This window comes from Eumetopias jubatus, unplaced genomic scaffold (assembly GCF_037043125.1).
Source record: "Eumetopias jubatus isolate StellerSeaLion01/CBP00866 unplaced genomic scaffold, mEumJub1_p1.0 scaffold_12, whole genome shotgun sequence".
NCBI lineage: Eukaryota > Metazoa > Chordata > Mammalia > Carnivora > Otariidae > Eumetopias > Eumetopias jubatus.
This window is the reverse complement of record NW_028274818.1, coordinates 98,467,188-98,491,358: the sequence shown is the minus strand read 5'-3', so window position 1 is coordinate 98,491,358 and position 24,171 is coordinate 98,467,188. Positions and strand designations below refer to the sequence as shown.

The 24,171-nt window shown below is 38.4% G+C and overlaps 1 protein-coding gene and 1 pseudogene across 2 annotated transcripts in view; one reads left to right on the top strand and one right to left on the bottom strand.

The window, feature by feature from the left end:
* The window catches only part of AUTS2 (activator of transcription and developmental regulator AUTS2), a 1,114,656-nt gene that overhangs the window by 470,141 nt on the left and 620,344 nt on the right, over positions 1-24,171 (top strand). The gene's annotated exons all lie outside the window — the stretch shown is intronic.
* Positions 18,368-21,462, bottom strand: LOC114214382 (large ribosomal subunit protein eL31 pseudogene; annotated as a pseudogene).

The window sequence follows — 24,171 nt, the reverse complement described above, 5'->3', positions numbered from 1 at the left end:
TGCTGAGCATGGAGCCCGACATAGGGCTCGATCCCATGACCCTGAGATCATGACCTAAGCTAAAACCAAGTCACGTGCTCAACCTACTGAACCGCCCAGGCACCCCATAATTATTATCTTGATTACTGTAGCTTTAAAATGTCTTGAAATAAGGTAATGTTAATCTTCCAACTTCATTCTCTTTCAATCTTGTTTTAGCTATTCATGTCCCTTGCATTTCCATATGAATTTTGGAATCACTTAGTCAATTTAATTAAAAAAGCACACCAGGATTTTGATTTAGATCAATTTGGGAAAAAATTGACATCTAAGCAAAATTGAGTCTATTGACTCATGAATATAGTATATTTCTTTATTTCTTTAGGTTTTTTAATTTCTCATAGAAAGGTTTTGTAGTTTTCATTGTACATATCTTTCACATTTTTGGGGTCAGATTTATCCCTACATATTTTTGATGCTATTTAAATGGTATTGTTTTATTAATTTTAATTTTCAATGGTTCTTTGCTAGTATATACATATACAGTTGATTTTTTTATATATTTATAATGTATCCTCTAACCTTGATAAACTCATTTATTGGTGCTAGTGGCTCTTTTGTGGATTTATATGTATTATATATATAGTCGACAATGTCATCTGTGAATAAAGATAGTTTTACTTCTTTGTCAGTCTGGATGACTGATTTCTTTTTCTTGTCTTATTGCATTAGCTACAATCTCTACTACTACTGGATATAGTGAGAGTGGACATCTTATCATTTTACTGATCATAGGTTGAAAAGTATTCAGTTATCCACCATTAGTTAGGATGTTAGCTGTAAGTTGTTCTTAGATGCACTTTCTGTGTTTGAAAAAAAAAACCCTTTCTATTTCTTGTTTGCTGAGAAATTTTTATAAGGAGCGGATACTAGGTTTTTGTCAAATGCTATTTATGAATCTATTGAAATGATAATATGGTTATTTCTTTTTTAGTTAGTTAATATGGTAAATTTCATGAATTGATTTTTCAAACACTGAGCCAACCTTTTTATTCCAGGGGTAAGCACCACTCCCATCATGATATGTTATCCTTTTTATATATGGTTGAATTTGGTTATTCTAGAGTTTTCTTCCAGTGTCTGTTTTTGATATCAAGGCAATTCTAGCATGATAGAATGCCAGTTTTCAGAAAGAGTTTGTATAATATTAGATATTATTTCTTTCGTAAATATTTGGTAGGGCCTATCAAGGAAGCCATCTGGGCCTATAATTTTCTTTGGAAAGGTTTTTTAGTATAGACTCAATTTATTTAATATAGGAGTATACAAGTTTTCTAATTATTTTTGAGTGAGCTTTTGGTAGTTTGTGTTTTACAACATATTTGTGCATTTCATCTGAGTTGTCAAATTTATTGCTGTAAAACTGTTCATAATATTCCTTTATGTGTTATTTGTATCTTTTATATATTTACATATTATTTCTAGAATCTGCTCTGATGTGATTGTTTTCATTCTAAATATTAGTAATTCATGTTTTCTTCCTGTTTATTTTCTTCCTGATTAGTCTGGTTTAGAGGTATCACTTTCATTGATCTTTTCAAGAAAACAGATTTTGGTTTTATTGATATTCTTTATTGTCTTTCAGTTTTCTCCTTCATTGATTTCTGTTTTTATTTTTTCTATTCTACCTTCTTTTGTTTTTATTTGTTCTTTTTCTAATTTTGGTGGAAGCTGAGGGCATTGGATGAAGCTTTCTTCCTTTCAAGTACAGATCTATAAATTTCACTTCTGAAGTACTAGTTTAGGTTTCTCCCACAAATTTTGTTATGCTGTGTTTGATTATCATTCAAATCAAAATACTTTCTAATTTCCCCTTTAATGCCATTTTGATCTTAAATTTATCAAGACTTGTTTCATGACCCAGAATATGGTCAATTTTTGGTAAATATTCCATGTGTACTTGGAAAGACCATGTCTCCTATGTTGTTGAATGGAGTGTTCTGTAAATGTTAATTATTGTTAATAATGTTCTTCAAATCTTCTACAGCCTTCTGATTGTTTACTTGTCTTATCAATTATCAAGGGATATTGAAATCTTTGACTATATTTGTCTGTTTTCTCCTTTCAGTACTATCAGTTTTTGCTTCATCTGTTTTGAAGCTTTATATTTTTAGATGTATAAACATTTAAGATAGTTATGTCCTCTTGATGAATTGACTTTATTATGAAATATTCTTTTCTTTGTTTTATGGAAATAGAGCTCTTCCAGTTTTCTTAGCATAGTGTTTCTTTTCCATCCTTTTGCTTCTAACTTGTGTTTTTACGTTTAAAGTATGTTTCTCATAGCATATATTTGGATCTTTTTTGTTTTTGTTGAATCATACAATCTTTGCCTTTTTAAGGTGGATATTTATATCATTTACATTCTATGTGATTTTTGATATGGTTAGGTTTAAATATTTCATCCTTTCTCTATTTTTAAAAATTTTCCATCTGTTTTTTATTCTCCACTCTCTAATTTTTCTGCCTTTTTAAAATCAGTTGAATCTCTTTCATGATTTCATTTTATCTCCTTTCTTGGCTTAATAGCCAGTTAAACTCTTTTTGTTATTTTAGTTATTGCTTTAGGTGTTCTGGTATGTCTTTAATTTTTCACAGTCTACCTTCACATGATACTACATTAATTCATATATACCGTAAGAACATTAGACTAACATACTTTTGTTTCTCCCTTCTCTTTGTATACTTGTTACATATTTTTTTTACTTCTGTGTATGTTATAAACTCTGCACTACATTGACACTGATTTTTAATTATCTTTTCAAGATACTTAAATAAAAAAATGTTTCTCTGTGTTACTCTTTATGATGCCCTTTATGGTATTATGATGCCCTTCATTCTTCTGTACAGATTTGTATTTCTGTCTCTTATCACTTACTCTTGGCCTGAAGGACATCCTTTAACATTTCTTACAGTGAAGGTCTGCTGGTGATTTGTTCTTTTAGCTTTTGTAGTTTTAAAAAAGTCTTCATTTTACTTTTGTGGGTTTTTGTTTTGTTTTGTTTGTTTTTGTTTGTTTGTTTGTTTTTTGAGAGAGAGAGAGAGAGAGCACATAAGCGTGTGCACATCCCTGAGTCCGGGTGTGGGGGTAGGGGCAGGGGCAGAGAGAGAATCCCAAACAGGCTCCACACAATGTGGGGCTCAATCTCTTGACTCTGAGATTGTGACCTGAGCGAAATCAAGAGTGGGACACTTAACCAATTGACCCATGCAGGTGCCCTACTTTTGTTTTTGAAAGATGTTTTAATTGTGTATGGAATTCTTGGTTGACAGTTTTTTTTCTCACAGTACTTTAAAATGTTTTTTTTTTTTTTTTGCTGTTGTCTTAACTGCATTGCTTTCTATGAGAAAATTAACTCTCATCTTTATCTTTTCTGCACATAATGTGTCTTTTTTCTTTGGATGGTTTTAAGAATTTTTCTATTACTGTTTATGAGTAATCTGATTATCGTCTGCATCGGTGTTGTTTTCTTTTTGTTTCTTGTACTTAGGGTTCTTCAAGCCTCTTAGATTTGTGGATTTTCATCAAATATGGAAGATTTTTCAGTCTGTTTTGATTCTCAGCTAATCATTTTATTATCTAAAAATCCAATATTAAAATACACTCCTGATACTAATAAAGAAGAAATTTTTGAGTAGTTTGTTTAGAAGTTATTACCACACATCTGATGTTTAGAATGTTAGGATTAAGTCTCTGCACTTGGAACAAAACATTGTGTGTGTCCACTTTTAAACTTTGGGACTGCTAAGGTTTTTATGGAGCTCAGGTACTGGAGCCTCTGTGTATAATCACTTATTGTCCTGTTTAGCTTGCTTACCTCCTGAGAGTCTTGGAAGTTAGGTGAGGAGTAGATGGTCCTCGAGCCTGGGTCCTGGGGTGATTGTCTGAGCTCCTACTTTTCAGTTCTGAGTCAACATGATCACTAAATTGCCTGAAATGCTATCTACTTCTTCCCAATGTTGTATTTATATTGAAGGCTGCCGTCTTGTCAGAATACATTTAGTGCCAATTTCTGTAGGTTGTCCCACTGCTGTAATTGTCTATGGTGATGTGAGGGAAAGAGAAAAGCCTTAAATATTTACCTACTGGTTATCAGGTAGAGGGACTTACTCTCTTAATGTCATTTGCATTTTGCTATAGCTGTAGCAGTAAGAAGTTCCACAGGCAAGAGTAGATGCCCCAGATTATGAGTGTGCCCCTTACAGGTCTGTGACTAAGGAGATGGTGGTATAAAAAACACAATTTCAGTACATTTTTATCCTCTTCCTTTGTAATAAAGCAGTTCTGACAGATGAAAAGGAATCTGCTATGGCTCAGATTTCCTATGTTAGGCATATTTCAGCCATAAACTTAATTACCACAAGAATTTTCAAATGACTCCCAACTTTTTTCTGCACTTGGTACCACAGGATACCACGTTCTATTTTTGAGCTGATAAAATCCTCCTTCTGAAAGCATTTGTTTATTATATTACAGCTTCACATGAGCTGAGCTCCATCCTGACCCCGTGTTAAGTGTCTGTGGTAGATTTCATTACATCCATATACTGGAAGTCCTGCCAATATACTGGCAGCAAAATCCTAGTGGAAAATAAATGGCAATAAAAAAGAGAAATGATAGCCTGTGTGAGTGGTGAGGAGCACAGCTTTATTGAGACTGGACAACCCCAGAGTAGTGACTTGGCATGCAGACATGAGTTTAAGAGAGTGTGAGTGAAAGCTGATATTGGAATAATGACTCTGTGGCACAGACATGGGAATAATTTAATTAATTGCACTGAAATTTCTTTGATGAATAGTTATGTGGTGATAAGCATGAGGTCGAACAGCAGAATGAGTTTCAGCTTTTTAATGGGCCAGCACAGCTGCAGTTTTGGATGCCTTCCCACTTTATTTTCCCCTGCAGCTCTCCACCGCTCTACTCATCCACATCTCTCCAGCTAAGCTCACCACTAGTGGGGCTCCCTCTCCATGTCTGCTGAGCTGAGGGGCAAGCACGTTTGGCCACGGGAAGCAGGCTGGTGACTGCTTTGAAATGAAAACTAGATCAAACGAAAACTGTGGGATGGTTTCCTTATGATGGCTGCACCTCCCCTGTCCCCAAATCTCTAGGATGCTTTTACAGAGGCTTTGCTGCTAAGTTGTATAAAGATTTTAATAAAAATTTCTTGTCCCTGGAGAAAGAGGCATGTCTTTGTTGTCAGAGAGCTAGAGGGAAATGAGCAATGCAGCCCAGCTGGAGCACCGGCATTAATCCCATGACTCGTAGCCTGTATTTTCAGACAGATCAATTACTTATGGCTGTAACCAATCTCTCACCATTTTCTTGCTGTGCAGGGCTCTATTTCCAGACTTGGCAGCTGACATATCCTTCCAACTTGATAGAACTTCAGCTGCAAATCTCTTCAGGTCTGCTGCCTCCATTCATCGAGGTTATACAAATGAGTTGTTAAATAAAAATCAAAGGTCAAGAATTGTGGGTGGTAATCTCTGCTTGGCTCCATAGCACTCATGGATCTAGCAACATTTTCAGTTGGATTTTTTTTTTTTTTTAAACAAGACAAGTGATTCTGTTGTCTTTCTTCCTTCACTTTTATGGACAGGCTTTGCATGAGAGAAAAGCCTTCTCTAGAGGGAAGAAATTATCCACAGTGGATGCATTTCTTATCAGTTTATAAGTTGAAAGGTTAACTCAGAATGGAGAGGAAGAAGATTATGAGGAGACACAAAGGGCATGTACAGGTGAGCTGTGTCCAATGCATCTCACATACAGTGAGTCACCCCTTTTCAGGTACAAGGCTGCCTGGGCTTAAGGCCAGGAGATTCTGTATCAAAAATAAGTGACCCTTGCTAACACACAGGTGGCAGAGAACATGTAAGGTGTTTATAGAGCATGTCAGAGTGTGAACAGAGAACTTCTGTCAGGTATCTAAACTCTACAGCCTTTGAGGAATTTCCCCCAGAATCTGTTTACTGTCTGTAAGACATACCTACTCTTTGTATGTGTTGAAGCCTTCACAGCTGTGTCAGGCCAGGCCAGCCTTCCTGGAAGAGGTGACTCGGGGCTGCGTGAGGGAAATGACAGCATTTTGTGATTTGACTCACTCTAGACACACAGATGTGCCGCTTTGGGGAAAGCACCTCTTGCCGCTCTCCTGTGCTCTCATCTTACGTAGTCCTCCCTCCCATCAATTCCATGTTTCTGGCATGCAGCCCTTTGAGGACTTTCCTGTTTCCCCCGTAGTAACCAAATGTGAGGAACTTATAGGAAGAAAAGATGAAAATGTGGACATGTAGAGAAGATAAATGGCTTAACGTTCCACCTCGAGGGATTTGTGTGTTTATATACGTATTTGCGTGTGTGCACAATGACTGCTTGTTTTGTATCTTGTTGCTTGCTTTGGAGGCCTTGTCCTACTTGGGACCCATTAGTGGTGTCCTTTTGGAGCAGATATTCATGAACTCTGTTAACAATTAAGGAGGCCAATCCCTGCTGGTACAGGCTGACAGCTGCAGTTTCCCCTTGGGCTTGTATTACTTTGGATGGATTCTAAAGAAGCAAAGGAAACATGCAGAAGAACATACTTGTTTGATTTGAAAGTTAAAAGCCTGTCTCTGCCTGTTTTCCTCCCCCCTTTTCCTCTAGCCCTTCCTAGGCACCGTAACGTGAAGAGTAAAACAACTCATACGGCACCAGAAGGCAGTGCTGCAGTTTTTGCCCTGCTATGGACCTGGTTTCTTGTGGATCTGCATTTTATTAGGATTCATTAAGTGTATGGAAAAGACTCATTGGTAGCCATGCGTGACAGTCCCCCATGCTCAGAGCCTGCCAACAATTGAAAATTTGAGAGAAAGAAATAAAAGGGGGTGAGATTTATAGTTAGCGAGTTCCAGTTGCTTTTTTTCCTCCTTGGAATGGTGCCCGTCTTATTAGGAGTTCTTTAGTGAAACAAAATGCAGTGGTAGCTTGGAGAAATTATGGATACTTTCCAGCAGCTCCCCTCCCCTCTCCCCCAAAAAAGCTTAGGAGTCTGTAAGTTTTCTCCCTTGGTTGCAGTTAGGAAGCCAGTTGACAGTATAATAGGCTTTTGGAAGTGGGTGCAATGGTTTGTGTGTTCTGTTTGATGTTGGCAAATACCAAGCCCTCAGGGAGATCTGCAAAGAGGATGTTCTGTTCTTAAAGAAAGGAAAAGATTAACCTGAAACGTGAACTGAAAAACTCCTGAATTCTAAAGGACTTGGGTGCTACCAAGGAATGATCTCATTTACTTCTGTGGAAACATTTGGCAAGTTGCCCGCTGCAGACAAGCAGAGGGCTGGGCAAATATTTTTTAATGATTTTGATAATGAAAGGCGATCACCAGTAAACGTGACAGGATTAGATCACAGATTAAGGGTGTGTGTGTGTGTGGGTGTGTAGGTATTTATGTGGTTAAGGCTTTCTCTGTAGACATGTGCGTACACATACACGAGTCTCGTAAACCATGAGATGCTTCTTAGAACTTCCCTAATAATGCTTTTCTTCATTTTCAGAGATAATGCTCCATAATGCTCATTATGAAAGCATGTAATACCTTTTATTCTGAAGATATTTTTGGGAGTGGTAATGAATGAACATTAATTTATTTCTGTCATTCACGAATATGTGCATTCACTTAACACATGAATATGTGTAATTCATTGAACATTAGTAAATACCTACTGTATGCCAGATACTATGCTAGGCTCTAGGGATACAGTGGTGGGGGAAAAAAGGCATACAGTCTCTGTTCTACTGTACTTTATAAGCTGCTGGAGAGACAGATTAAAATAAATAATCATGTAACTGTATACCCACAATTTTTATATTGGCTTCGTATTCAATAAAATTTTATTAAGTACCTCCATCTGCTCTAAATTCTGTGATAGGCTCTTAAAAAGCACCTTACCTAATTCCTGTTGAAGTCAGTGCTTTACAATTTACAAGGAATAAACTGGGTCTGTTTGGTTGTGGAATTGAGCAAAGTCACCTGATCTATATAGCTCTAGATATTTAATTTAGCACATAGTTCTAAGGAGAGTTAGGTAACATTCTAGCATGACATTCTGTTAGACACATATATAAACCATGATGTATTTACCAAAGGTATTGTTACATCATCCCCTTTGCTGTATCTCCACAACACTGGGTTCAAGAGCTGCCCTGCTTCTCAACTAGCTATTGTGAACTGGGACAACTGGTCAACCTCTCTGAACAAAGTTTCACATCTGTAAAATGGGAATGGTTGTAGTATTTCACGGACTGTGAAGATTGAATGAAATCATGAAAGTGAAAATACTATAAAGGGGCGCCTGGGTGGCTCAGTTGGTTAAGCGACTGCCTTCGGCTCAGGTCATGATCCTGGAGTCCCGGGATCGAGTCCCACATCGGGCTCCCTGCTCGGCGGGGAGTCTGCTTCTCCCTCTGACCCTCCCCCCTCTCATGTGCTCTCTCTCTCTCATTCTCGCTCTCTCAAATAAATAAATAAAATCTTTAAAAAAAAAAAAAAAAGAAAATACTATAAAGGACTATACTCACATGACTTTGTATTATTTTTACTGTTTATTATTTCAGATTTTCTAGGGGGATAACGTTTATTGTAGTCAGCTATCTTCCATTCTCTTAAACCCAAGAAAATCAGAAGGGAAGAATAGTTCTGAGTTCAAGTGGAAACTGGAAATCATCCTGTCTTTCCTCTAGCAGAGTGTTCCAGAAGGATTAGAATATAACCTTGAAATTAGGGTAGAAATTAAGTTTTTCTAAGGGCAGAAGAGCTGGTATCCACATGTACACACCATCCTTGGGATATGGTCTGTGGCAGTGTCAACACTAAGCTTTGCTGTCTTGTGTTTTTGTTCCCCCCAGAGAGGAATGGAATTGAAAAGAATCATTATGAATGCGTTCTCAGTGACTGGGTTCTGATACCTTGGCCAAAAGGTTTATGCTCTGCAGCATTGAATAAAGTGCTGTAATTAAAATAAGAATCAGAAATATGAAGCCACACAAGAGCAGTCATTATTTAGACGCATAACCTTCATGTGAGATTACACTGGCTGATACTAATCTGCGAAGTTGTATTTTCTGGGGGGAAAATCAATATGAATGAAACGAGGACTCTGTGTACATCCTGCAGGGTTTGTTGTATCTCTGTGAACTGTGATGTGATCTCTTGGCCTTTTGAATCATTCTTTTTAAAGGCCTTATATAGATCATGACTTTTCCCTAAGATTCTATCCCTAGATAGACTAAATTGGAAGAGCACCTGCCTTTTGCTCTTTACTTGGCGTGTTTGTGTGTGTATGCATGCATATGTGTGAGATACTAAGGTCATCACAAAGCCGACTGGGCACTCGGCACCTTCACTAAATCCACCTTGTCAGAGATGGAATTTGAGAGTGTACTTCATTCTCCTTACTCGGTCATTGATTTCTAGTGCTGAATATATCCCTGCAATTAATATGTTAGATCTTACAGTCAATTTGGATATTTACTCCTTTCTGTATTCTGCACATTGCCAGCCGCATTCCTGGCTGATAATAGGCACTTGATAATGAGGGGAAAATTTGAATGAGATTGGCCCTTGTTCCGTTTCCTTCTTACTTCCCCTGTCTTCGATTCAGGTCTGAATGGCTTGCTGGAAACCAGGAGCTAAATTTAATGTTAATACAGGGTCATGCTCTCGTCTACACATTTGAGGCTCAGCTTCTCTCACCATGTGTATTGTGTATAGTCATCAGGCTGCTGTCTTCTAAGAAAAAATGCAGTGGTCTAGAAAGTACCACACTCCACTTGGCAGAACTATTATTGGTGAGTCAATACAGAACAGATCAGGTTGCAGCTACCTTAAAGTATCTGCTAATGGAAACTCTGGCTAAGGCAGCATCTTAAATAATATGTAGAATCAGCATGCTGTCTCCAGAACATGTTGCAGCATTTATTAGCAGGGCGTAAGCTAAGGTAAGCTCCCATTAAAAAAAAAAAAAAAAATTGTAATGATTAGCAGGGGCCCAGTATAATTTAAGGTATTCTTTGGAGTTTATAAATATGGCCTCATAAAAAGCCTGAATATAAGGGAACTGTGACTTTAAGTCATTAGAAGCCCAGTGGTTTGATAAAAATAACAGGAAACAGACAATTTATTATGAGCAGTCTCAGTAGCTCTGGATTATCTATAAAACTTTTACGGCCTTCCCCAAGTGGCAAGAAGCCATAAAACTTGCCTGAATGAGGGACTTGTTAATTTACTTGTTAAAGCAAATTAAAAATTTATAAGTGCTTTTAGGTAAATGAGATCTTCTCTCATTGCTGCCCTTGCGGGGCCCTGGAGTCCTAGGAGGGGAGAGTGGCTAAGCTCAGACACCACTGCAGAACAATAAAAGCTATTAAATTGTTCCAGTTTATTACAACAGAGCTGTGCAGCTGTTGCCATGGCTAGCTGTGGGGTACCAGTGGTTGACAGCCTGGAGTTTCACTAGGGTTTCTGTCTCACTCAAAGGAAAAACAACAAGCGGGGGGATGAATTACTTTGCAATTCTCCAGTAGTTGGTGTTATAGACTGTGTCTTTTATTTTTCTTTGACCTCGTGAACCCAGAGGTTTTAAACCACTGTTTCCTATTCCAGAAGCGTTTCTCTTTTATTCCATAGGTTGCTGGTTCTCACACATTTGTACTCCTCATGCCTCATCATGCTCTTAGCCATTTACTCCATGCACTAAAGGCCCAGGCCCTAGGGTGTTTCTGCAACCTCATCAGCATTTCTTTAAAAAACAGAACAAAACAAAAAACCCCTCTTTCCTTTGCTTTATCAAGCCTGGAAGTTAGGAGAAGGGATGTGAGGTAAGAAAGGAAATGGGTACATGTTCTTGTGTATTGGACTCCAGAACTATAGAATCAATATTTCTTTTGTGGAATCCGTAGTGCAGAGGTAAAGGCAGATTTTCTTGGACTCTGCTTTGGATGAAAAATCAACTGAGGTTAAAACTCTTGGATCTAAACATACCCCTTCACTTTTTTTCTGTTTGCCACTTGTCGAATTTCTTCCAGATCTAACTGTGGAGTAACAGGTTTCTCAAGAGTGACTTTTTTAGCTTGAGGCCCTGTAACTCGGGGGCTCCTTGTCAGTCTCTCTGGGACTTGCCTTCTACTGAACACTCTTCTCCCTACCTGCTGAGAGCAAGGATTCTGGAATTCTTCCACACAGATCAGAAGTTTTGCTTCAGAAAGACCTTTTGCAGTTGTAGGGCAGAAAAATATATTCTATCTCAATTACAGACCATATTTAATATTAAATTTTGAAAAAGGATGGATATTTCACAAGTATATTTAAATTTCAATGATCTCTTTAGAAAAGTCAGGTTCTGTAAACATTTTCTTTTGGTAATATTTCCAATCTCTGCAGTGGAAAGGTACATTTTATTAGCTTTGAGAACAGAAATGATAAAAAGACATAATTGGTACAAATGTTTGTTCTGCAGAATTCACCCTTCAGTTACTTACATATCTCTGGCTTGGATTTATTTGTATTTCTGATTTGGATTCCATCTGAAACTATGTTTGAGAAGCATATTGTCAGCAAGTAAAGTGTCACAGCAGATTGGGGGTTAGATGAAAACCAACAAAAATGGCAAATAAATATATACTTTAAGCAGTATTCAGGGTTTTAGAAGGCATCGGCTTTCGAACAAGGAGGTTGCTTAAGGTTAAAATTTGCTTCAGTAGTGACTCTTCTCCTGGTCACTGTCTTGATTATTTTAGGAATATCATTGTACAGCACCACTGTATGCTTATTATACCTCTTAACTGAACTTTATGAGCCTCTTACTGTTTTGAATGTTAATGACTTTTGCATTTGGAGCCTCTCGTCTTCATTTAGAGTCTCAGCAAAAATGCTCAGTTATAACCATCTTTGAACAGATTATCTCTGCGCGTTAGGGTATTTTTGGATTTGGTTTTACTTCCTTATGGAGGGAACTTTAAGAGTGGAGCTTAAATAGATGTCTTCTCATTGTATTACCCCGTAGACCTGACCACAAAGTCTGTGGAAGTAGAGAGCTATCATGGCCGAACAAAAATTCTTTTGTTCAAGAGGACCAAGCTGAATTGCATGCACAGAAAAAGTTGATAAATTTTAAAAAACTTTTGAATAGGAAGTGACATTGGTCCAGAGATTAATTGCTGAGGAACTACTACAGTTTATGAGGAGATCCAGAAAGGACTTTGTTATAGGAGGTCAGTCATGTGGCATGGTTTCCGGGACTACCATAATGAAGTACTGATATAAATGTTTCACAGGGAAATAGCATTGCTTCAAAAAATATTTGTTTCTAACAGAGTTCATGTTAGAAATTTAGTGTATATGCTTACTCGTTAGTAATATTGATATATGTTGTATAATGATTGCTTAATTGCTAATTTTCCTATGCTAATTGATGTTTTTCTATAAAACTAAATTCTTTAGCTCTTTACATTTATTGAATGCCATCTGGCTTATGAATTTTCATAAGAACTGCCAAAAAAAAAAAAAAAGGTGCAGACCTTTCCCTCTATCTTTCTCCTGAAAAGGTGCTGAATATGTATCCATAATGACTTTTTAATGTGCCTTTAGGGATTACTTTTTTTTTTTTTCTGTAGGAATAAAACATCATTACACTAAAAATATTTCCTCTCTCCCAACTTGAATTTCCTTCCCATCTCACCACTAATCATTGTTGTGGCAATATACCCTCTTATTTTTAAAAAATATTCTCCATGTTATTGCTCTGGGTAAGTATTGGGCAAATACTACATTTAAAATATGTTTATCCTGGGCGCCTGGGTGGCTCAGATGGTTAAGCGTCTGCCTTCGGCTCAGGTCAGGATCCCAGAGTCCTGGGATCGGGTCCCGCATCGGGCTCCCTGCTCATTGGGAGCCTGCTTCTCCCTCTGCCTCTCTCTCTCTGCCTCTCTCTCTCTCTGTGTCTCATGAATAAATAAATAAAATCTTTAAAAAAATAAATAAAATATGTTTATCCTGATGGCTAGGAAAAATCCCACATTTATCTTGTATTTTTAAAAATAGCTCTGTGTATTTATTTACCCAAACACTTGGGTTTAAAGACATCATTAAGCTTTAATTTATTGTGCAATAGCAAAGAAGTATGAAGGAGGTGCCCCCTATAATCTTTTTACGTTGCAGTGTTTAATATTTTTGGTGATTTCTTTATACAGGTAGCTTCCAGCCCTCTGGCATCTCTATGAAGATAGTTTTGGTATTAATAGTTTCTTTGTTTGTTTAGATAACATCCCTAGGTTTGTGTATATGTATGTGTGTGTGTATGTACATTGTAAATTGTCTTAGTCTGTTTAGGCTGCTGTAGCAAAATGCCATAGATTGGGGGGAGGGGCTTGTAAACAACATAGATTTATTTCTCACAGCCCTGGAAAGTCAAAGATAAGGTTCCAGCAGGTTCTTTGTTCAGGGCCTACTTCCTGGTTGATAGACGGCCTTCTTTCCCAGTTTCTCACATGGTGGAAGGGTGAGGGAGCCCTCCAGGGTTTCCTTTATAAGGGCACTAATCTCACTTATGAAAGCTCCACCCTCATGACCTCATCACTTCCAGAGACCCCACCTCCTAATATCATCACATTTGGGATTAGGTTTCAATACATGAATTTTTTTTTAATTATGTTAATCACCATACATTACATCATTAGTTTTTGATAGTGTTCCATGATTCATTGTTTGCATATAACACCCAGTGCTCCCTGCAGAACGTGCCCTCTTTAATACCCATCACCAGGCTAACGCATCCCCCCACCCCCTCCCCTCTAGAACCCTCAGTTTCAATACATGAATTTGAGAGGGATGCAAGCATTCAGTCTGTAGCATACATGTACATGTATACATATTATAGACATAAATACCAAAATTTAGCAGAGCTTTTTTGATAAGCTAGTCTACACTTTTCTACCTTTTTCCCTTTGATAATCTTCTACTAAATACCTAGAGCTAAGACTAACAGTGAAGTTATAAATCAGACAGTTGCTTGGCATCTATAGATTTTGAATAAGAGATAAAAATAACTTTAGTAGGTTAGAGGTCTTTTTTAACCTTATCATTGGATTAATCCAGATTTCTTACTTCAGACAGCTAAAGTAAGTAGAATTGTATACTTACTTGCTTGTCTGGGTCTAATATGAGCAAACAACAACAAAAACCCTATGTTAAAGAGTGCTTTAATTATTAGTAATTCTGTGAAGAAATTTGACATCATTTTATAGAATTTAGTTCCTAAGTTAATACATTTAATATGTGCAGATTCAGCCACATTAGACTGTGTATTAGTTAATCAGGATCGAGAGACATGGTTGTAAAAATAACCAAGATATGTGATGGCATTTACTTAATCTTTTCTATTACAAAGATATCAGAATAATTATAGCTAATTTACTAATTGCCTGCCCTAAAATATTTGGTCATTAAATCACAAAATGTTAGGATTGTTATTGCCTAGAGGAGCAGACACACTGCAGTTGGTTCTAATGTGCCTGCATTGCCTATGAATGATAATGATACTCAGGATGGTAGCATAATACTGTGGAATAAAACAGACTCTTGGATAGAAGGTCTAGCTGTGCATCCTACCTAGGTCCACCTCTTCTTTTGTTTTTTTTTTTTGAAGATTTTATTTATTTTGACAGAGAGGGACAGTGAGAGAGGGAACACAAGCAGGGGGAGTGGAAGAGGGAGAAGGAGGCTTCCCGCTGAGCAGGGAGCCCGATGTGGGGCTCGATCCCAGGACCCCGGGATCATGACCTGAGCCAAAGGCAGATACTTAACTGTCTGAGCCACCCAGGTGCCCCTAGGTCCACCTCTTCTTATTTGTTTTACCTTGGGTTAACCTGGACCTCCACTTACTTAGCCTTAAAAATAGTAATACTCATGGTTGGGAAAAGAACCTGCTGCTTAGTGTAGCAAATTGTAGACTTTGCCTTCAGGGCAATCAACAGAGCATTCAGCCAGGGACCAGGAATAGTGTGTGTAGCTCAGCTCACCACCCCTCTCTGGGTGTTTTTGGTTGGGTCACTCATCTCTGAATTTTAGTTTCTTTGTCTGTAAGGGGGATACATTACAATTTACTTTTTATATGACCTCAGAAAATTTATGTGAGGATTAAATTAGATCAGTTATGTACAGTTATTGGAAAATTCGTATAAGAGCAAACAAATTTGTACAGCATTATTATTACCATAAAAATGGAAACAGCTCAATGGTAACTGGTTATCCTGTCTCAACTTGCCAGATCTGAGAATATGATACATCCGTTTGTCCTGTTCTTGTGATTGTTGCCTTTACATGTTGGTGGAATGGTAGAAGATAGCAGGCTAGGACATTTTTGGCAATTCGAACCAAAAGTTAGCGGCATTATTAAACCCTAACAACACAGCTCGGTGAGAGTTTCTGTTGTATATAAAAGGGACTACTGTGGCATGGGTTTGGCGGGGGGGGGGAAACACCTAATTAGAAAATTGGAGCTGTTCTTAAATTGCAAATGTGTGTACATCAAAGCGATCATAAGAATAAATTTAAGTCTGATAGTGTACATGGTTTCAGTACACATTGGTGAAATATCCTGCTGATTGCTGATTGAAAACAGTTGTTAATTCTCTACTTCACTAAATTCGGAGTGGAAAAACTTTCCTTAATAAAGAACAGATTGAGGGGATCCAAGACCTTACTGTGTGGGAATTAATGGCAGATGCATATACTGGTAGTTAAAATGTTTCATTAGATGTTAATGTCTTGCTGTGTTTTTAATTGTTCAGGAATTAGCCTCCAGAATATTAAAACCATCTGTTTGTTATCATGATGAAACAGAATGCTTAAATAGTTATTAATTTGTGTTTCTTGTCTTATTTTTTTTTTCCAGGGATAATCTGTAAAACTTTGATCTGTTTGGAGTTTAGGGAATTTGGAATGTGGAAGTGAAAAATAATTTTAAAACACACCAGTGTCCCAAATAGCCGTAGTTTGTTGTTTTTTTTTTCCTTACCTGCTGTGCATATTTTGTGTATATTCTTTTTCACATTCTTTCTTACCTTTTTTTTTTTTTTTTTTTTTTTTTTGGTAGCTTGGGTTGACTTGTATTTTCATGATGAGATTGGGATGATTGTGGAGCCGATTTAATTTAAACTCTATGACGACCCTTAACGTGCTGATTATTTTACTTTCAAGATCAAAACGGGCCCCTGGGTGGCTCAGTTGGTTAAGCGACTGCCTTCTGCTCAGGTCATGATCCTGGAGTCCCGGGATCGAGTCCTGCATCGGGCTCCCTGCTCAGCAGGGAGTCTGCTTCTCCCTCCGACTCTCCTCCCTCTCATGCTCTCTGTCTCTCAAATAAATAAATAAAATCTTTAAAAAAAAAAAGATCAAAACAGAATTTCTAGATTTGGAGAGATGAAGGAAGGCTAAATGTTTAGATTCTAAGGACACGCTCTTCCTGCTGCATTCCACTAGCTCTTCCTAACTACTAAGGGCCGTAGCTCTGTAGAGTCATGCGGCCTTGGTTCTGTTCTCTGCCTTTGGTGACTTTGCTCAGAGTACTTAGTCTTCCTCAGCTTTCTGCAGTTTCTCCATATGTAAATTGGGAAGTACAATTTAATTTCCGAAGTTTTTTGTGATTCTTAGAAATAATAGGAAGATTGCATATTCTACAGAGTAGACATATTAGTTCCTTCCTTTCTTGATTACACGGAGCTAATGAGATATTTTGGGGCCTACTGAGAAATATGTGAGCGCTACAGTTGTTAAGAGCCAGGAGCAAACCCTTCATTTGCTAGACTTTGCCCTTGCATTGATAGCTGAACGTTGGTGGCCTTAAGTTCTTATCCTCAAAATGAAAATCTCAGCTAGTGTCATCTTATCTCTAGTTAACTGTCAGATGTGTAGACAGACAGTGGAGAGAACTAGTATATCTTTGCATGGGATTCTAATTTGTCTCCAAGTGGCCTAGTCTTTGTCTTCTCATTTCTCAGTTTGGCTCGGAAAAATTGTCAAATTCTTTCTCCTTTAACTTATGCCAATCAGCTAAAATCATGCCAAGAATCAGAAACTTTGATGCATTTGAATCTTTTTTACATTTTGGAGACATGTCCTGTGTTTAGACCAAGAATTTCTGATAGTTCGGAAATTCATGGCTCTCTGTGTATGTTCTCTCTCTGTTCTTTCTCCACCACCCCCCTCATTTAAAATTGGATTCTTCCATTCGCTATGTCTGTTTTGCTCAGATTAAAAATGGGAGAGACTTCATAACTTTAAATCTTCTGGAACCAAGTGAAAATCACTTGCTGTGTGGAAGTGAAGTTTGTCGTAACCCCGAGTCCCTAGCTCGGGTTTCTCAGGCCAGGCAAATCGTGGGAATAAGTGATGCAGGTCAGTGTAGAATGTGGGGACCTCACTGGCACAGTGTGGCAGTGACCTTCTGTATCTTCAGAATTAATTCAGCTTCTGTTTTTGTTTCCAGGAATGCATCTCTTTGTTAAGTGGAATGTACTGGCACTGGAGGTCATACAGACCGTTTCTATGCTGTGCGACAAGAACAAACGTAGCATCTCCCTAGAAAGTACTTTTTCACGTAAAAATTTACTCAGGAGAGTATATTTGGTTCTATTAAAATTGGGTTTCTTTTGTAAGTATTGCTGTTCTTAATAAATCAGTGTTTGGTAGTACATGTTTAAACATTACTGCCTTTCTGTGGGATGTTTTGGAAAAATCCTTTGCTGGATTGATTTTAAAAAACAAGAAAATAATTTTTTTATTTTAAAATAAAGCACTGTTAGAAGGTAAAATAAGTAAGATTTTTAAATGCTTCATATTATCTAAATTACTTAAAGTGGCAATCTCATCAATAAGGATGTATAATACTAAGAGAGCTATTAACTTCTCTTGGTGTAGTGGTTTTTGACCTTTTACTGAACAAGTACTTTTAAAAGTCTCAAATGCCAGGATGAAGATTTATTAAACTAACTGTGATTATGTGCTGCTTTTCATTTTATAATCCTATACCTGACTATCTAAAATATTTTAAATTACATGTGATCACTTTTTCAAGGAACAAAATCAGCAGTATCACTTTTTGGAGCATAAGGATTTTAAAGGCCGATTTTGGATATTACTAAAGCCCACAGGTTTGCTAACGCACATGCCACTTTTCATGTAGTCACTGTTTCTGAGCTCTCCTTATCGGCTAATCCTAGAAGACTAGCTTTCTATGACCCAGTCGCACTCTTTTTCTTTTTTTCCAGTTTTATACCTTTATTTGACAATCAGCGATTAGTTCTCATCCACATTAACTGTCTGTAGATTTTTTAAAGTGGTGACAGGTACATAGGTAACCAGTGTGTAGAGCTTGTTTGGTGAATCTTCATCCTCATTACGTTTTCTGGACAACCGCACACGGATACGGTATGGAACATTCCTTATTCCTTTGGCCCAGACAGCTTTGTTGAGCCAGGTGTCAATGCGCACATCTGGAGTTCCCATCTCCTTCATGGCAAATTTCCGGGTCTCTTTGAGTGCCTGAGGGGCACGCTTCTTGAAACCCCCTCCATGGATGAGCTTGTGAATGTTGATGGTGTATTCTCTGGTCACTACCTCGTTGATGGCAGAACGGCCCTTCTTCTTCTCGCCACCCTTCTCCGCGGGAGCCACTCTGCCGGGCCCTGGTTGGAAAGGAAAAAGCCGCACTCTTTGTTAATAGCCCCAAAAGCCATTCTCTGGGAGATTTTGAAGGCTGACTTAACATACTGCAGACCTTTCAAAGATTATGCATAGTGATTAATTAAACATACTTTTTTTTTTAAAAGATTTTATTTATTTATTTGACAGAGAGAGACACAGAGAGAGAGGAAACAACAAGCAGGGGGAGTGGGAGAGGGAGAAGCAGGCTTCCCGCGGAGCAGGGAGCTTGATGTGGGCCTCGATCCCAGGACTCTGGGATCATGACCTGAGCTGAAGGCAGACACTTAACGACTGAGCCACCCAGGCGCCCTAAACAGATACTTTTGAGTGTCTATTAAATTATAGGCACTGTTTTAGACTCTGTACCTGTAACAGTGAACAAAACAGATAAAAATCCTGTGATAACTTATTATCTGGTTGCAATGTGGTTGAGGTAGCAGGAGTTTGGAGGAGATAAAGCACGAATGAAATAAGTGAAATATATACTACATGAGAAGGTGTTAAGTAGAAGCAGGGTCACAGTTGTAAACAGGATGATCAGGGAAGTCCTCACTGAGAAAGTGACGTTTACATAAAGATGTCAGTGAGCTTTGTGCCTTCTGGGAGCTAAACATTTCAGACAGATGTTGCAGCAAGAGCAAAGACCCTGAGGCGGGAGCATGCCTGAGTTGTTTGAGGAACAGTCAAGTGGCCAGTAAAACTGTCAGAGTGAGCAAGGCAGAAAGTAGTAGAGAATGAGGCCAGAGAAATAATGGGGGAACCAGATACAGTGGGGGCTACCTTGTAGGCCATTGTGATGACCTTGGTGTTTATTCTGATGATGGAGAGACTCTGGAAGATTTTGAGAATAGGTTATGAATTGGCTTACTTTTTAGCAGGAGTACTCTGGCTCTTGGGAGAGATGGACAGAAGTAGCAGGCAAGGGCACAGTCGGGAGATCAGATAGGAAGGAGTGGTCATAATCCAGCCAAGAGATGAAGGTAGCTTTGAGTAGAGTGGTAGCTCTAGAGGGAGTAAAGATTTTGTCCTAAGCAGTTGGAAAGGTAAAGTTGCTACCAGTAACAACTGGAAACATTGAGAATATGGCTTTAGTCATTTTGAGTTTGAGATGCCTTTTCAATGTATAAGTAGAATTGAAGGATGTACCTGGATTTAGAAGACTGGGATTTTCGGAAGAGATTGAGGCTAAGGATATAAATTAGGTATCACTAGCACATAGATCATATATAAAACATTGAGATTGGATGAGACCATTAAAGGTAATCAGTATAGGCCTCAAAAAGAAGAGGTCCAAAACCGAGCCCTGGAGAACCTAACATTAAGAGTTGGGACTAAGTGGAGAACCCAGGCTGATGACGAGTGGCCAGAGAGGTAGGAGGAAAGGCAGGAGTGAAGCAAAGTGCTTCAAGGATGTGGGAATGATCTGTTGTGTCAGATGTTACCCTTAGATAGATAGGCCCGTAAGATGGGCAGTGACAATGACCAGTAGGTTTAGCATCCGTAGGTCATTGTTGACTAGTACCGGACTCCTTCAAAGCCAAGCAACAGAGGCTTTTGCTTGAGCCCTACTCTGGCCCTCCTTAAGTCGTACCCCTTCCCAGAGTGGAAGAGTTCAAAGGGCCAAGGACATGTGCCCACTTGGAGCCCACCTCACTCCTTCTACACATGTTACTCGTTATGTGGGACTCCAGAACTCCCAGCCCAGATGTCCTCAGTCAGGCTTTGAGGATCTGTTTTCTGGGTCCATCCTCCTGAGAGCACCTTGCACCACAGCTGTGCATATGCCTGAGCCTGAGCTGGGGGGTGCAGCTAGTGGGAGTTGGGGCCAGTGGGCCATGTGGGATGGAGCCTGGAGGAGGGACTGGGATGTTAACCACACGTACAGGTGAGGCTTCTTGAACTTGAGACAAGGGACCAAACTACAGATGGGAACGGAAGGGCACCAGGCCCGGGCCCAGCTTTTCTACACTGCCACGTTCCATCAAGAAAACTCGAAGAATACAGAACTCTAAATTAAAACCTGGCCTTCAGTGTCATTACAAACATTCATTTGACAAGGTCAGATGATAGATATTTTATTTAACACTGTATTAGCATGATTTACAACTTTTCACAATTTAGTTGTATAGTTTTTTGGGTCTCTTGCCCTGAGCTCTGCAAGGGCCTCTGAGAGCTTGTTGTTGAGTTTGACGGTAACTTCATGGCATGTGAGGACAAAAGCCTCATTGGGCTGGGTTAAACAGAGAATTGGAGGAAGAGAATTGGCGATACTGGATAAAACGTTTTCAAGAATTTGTAAAGGGCATGAATGAAATGGAAAGCTAGCTGGGTTCTTCTGTTTGTCTTGTTTCATTTTCTTCTCTTCCAAGGTGGGAAAAATAACAGCCAGGATGTTTGTACCCTAAAGAAAAGGATTATATTAGCTCACTAGGCTGCCATAACAAAAACCACAGAGTGGGTAACTTCAAAAACAAATTTAATTTTCTCACAGTTCTGGAGACTAGAAGTCCAAGGTCAATGTGTTGGCAGGTTTTCCTGAGGCCTCTCTCCTTGCCTTGCTGATGGTTGCTTTCTCCCTGTGGCTTCACATGGTCTTTTCTCTTTTCATGTGCCTCCCTGTTGTCTCTCTGGTCTCCATCTCCTCTTCTGTGTTGGTGGTAGAGTGGTGAACTTCGCTGCCTTCCATCTCGTCTTCTTGAAAGAACACAGGTCAGATTTGATTAGGGCCCACTCTCATGGCCTCATTTAACTTAATTACCTTTTTAAAGTCCTTCTCTGCAAATGCAGTCACTTTCTGAAATAATGGAAATTAGGGTTCCAACATCGGAATTTTGGATAGACAGCAATTCAGTTTGTAAGAGGGACCTCAAATATTCGAGAACATGCATTTGTGCAACCCATCTGCCTTACAAAATGTCTGTAGCTTTTTTAAAAAGTTGAGTATAGTGTTTGCTAAAGCAGTTCATTTCTATTCTCATGGAAATAATGGAGCTTAGTATGGAATACTTACTAAATGGCAATAAGTTTAGTGATATAAAGGTTACTAAGTGCTATGGACTGAATTATGCCTCCTCCCAATTCATATGTTGAACCCTCATGTATTTGGAGTGAGGAAGTAACTAAGGTGAAGCGAAGTCATAAAGGGCAGGACCCTGACTCATGTATAAGAAGAGTCACTGGATGGGGCGCCTGGGTGGCTCAGTTGGTTAAGCGACTGCCTTCGGCTCAGGTCATGATCTCGGTCCTGGGATTGAGCCCCGCATCATGCTTCCTGCTCGGTGGGAGGCCTGCTTCTGCCTTTCCCACTCCCCCTGCTTGTGTTCCCTTTCTCGCTGTCTCTCTGTGTGTCAAATAAATAAATAAAATCTTTAAAAAAAAGAAGAGTCACTGGAGAGCTGCTAGTTCTCCCTCTCCCCACCATGTGAGGACACAGAGAGAAGGTGGCTGTCTAGGAAGAGAATGAGTTCTCACCAGAAACGGCCCATGCTGACCTTGATCTTGTACTTCCAGCCTCTACAACTGAGAAAATGTCTGTTGATTAAGTCGTCAGTCTACGGAATTTTGTTATGGCAGCCTGTGACTACTTAGACATTAAGATACCCATGGGTAGAGGAGGACCCTCAACCTTGGTGAGAATTTAATTTTCAATTGGATTTGAAATGTACTGGTATCAAAACAGTGGCAAGTTGGAAAGAGGTTTGCTCTAAAAAGTCATTATCTTAAAAATTTTGATAGCTTGCCACCAAAGTATTTTATATCCTATGAATTATAATTATTCATAATCTAGCAATGAAAATGAATAGCCACTAAGTATATGAATTAGGGGAGAAAAATGCCTTATTTGGAGATACTGTTTTTAAAACTTACTTTTATGGCAAATTTAAAATGCATCCTAAAGTAGAGATAACAGTCTAATAAATGCACATGTATCCATCCTCAACAATTAAGACATCATTTCATCTCTATGAACAGATACTGTTCTCCCTATCACCTGCATTATTTTGAAAAGTAAATCCCAAATGTCCAATCATTTCGGTCATAAATATTTTGGTCTGTACCTACAAAAGGCCTTCCCTTTTTAGTGTAACTACATTGAAACAGAAATAATTTCTTAATGTAATCATTACTCATCAACAGACATATTCCTGAGTTTGCCTCATAATTTTTAATGCTTTGCACAAATTAGGTTTAAAACAACTTCAGTGCCTTGCAGTTGGTTGAGAATGCCCTATGTTTTATCTCATTCCTACTCTTTTGTGCTTACTTTGCAATTGATTCATTGAGGGAATCGGGAGATTTCTGGAGTTTGCTGATTTCATATCCCCTGATGTATAGTTTAACATGTGCCCCTATCCCTTACATTTCTTGTAAGTTTGCGTTAGAATCTGTGGTAAATCAGATTCAGGTTTGATTTTGGGGGGGGGGAGTTGAGTGATATGTTCTCACATCAGGAGGCATGCATTATCTGGTTTTCTTTTTATGATGTTACAGCAGCCATTGATGCTTGATTCCTTGCCTTTTTTTTTTTTTTTCATTTTCAGAAGGTCCTCCAAAGATAACCAATAAGGTATTTATTTGTTGGTTGGTTTTCTTTCGATATAATTGTCTACATGTATAACCATGTTTGATATGTTTTAATTCATTGTGTTATTATACTATTGGTAATAAAATTGTCCCATTTTTCATAAGTGGAAGCGCCTCAAATTTGGCTCCCAAGTCCCTTTGACATGGTCTTTCTGGTATGATATGATATGTCAGACTCATCTTCCATATTTCTTTCCTTCGACCTATTTTTTCATGGTAGAATGGGAAAAAAGACGTAACGACATAAAGCATTCTGTGTCTGGGGGTGATGGTTATTTTAATGCCAAGCCATTTAAAAAGTTGTTTGAAAACATGTTTTCTTATAGAAAAATATAAAAAGTAAATTCTGTGTATTTGTTATTTTTGTATATTCATTCTCACCAACCAAATAATATTGTCTCAGAATTTCTTTTTATTAATCAAAATCTCATTATCAGAAGGCTAGAAACCTTGCGAAAGCAAACATTCCTTCATCAAATTATTGTTGCCTTGCACACGTGTACTGCATGTGAATTTCTGAGCTAATTTGAAAATAGATTTATTTTGGTCCACAGTCATACCCAAGGAATGCCAAACATCTTTTGTTCATTCAGGCTTTTCTCTTTAATTCCATTCTTGTACATCCTTCCTCCTCACCCCCTATAGCTTACACTTCCTTTCCAGTAGAAAATGAAGTCAGGTATGTTATCATGCTTTTTGTCAACATAATTCAACCTAGAAATAGTACCCAAGTTGTAGATAGAGATGTGAGTTATGTATCAAACCCTGCTATTTACACTTCCATTCTCTTCCCTTCCCATTATTAAGTTAT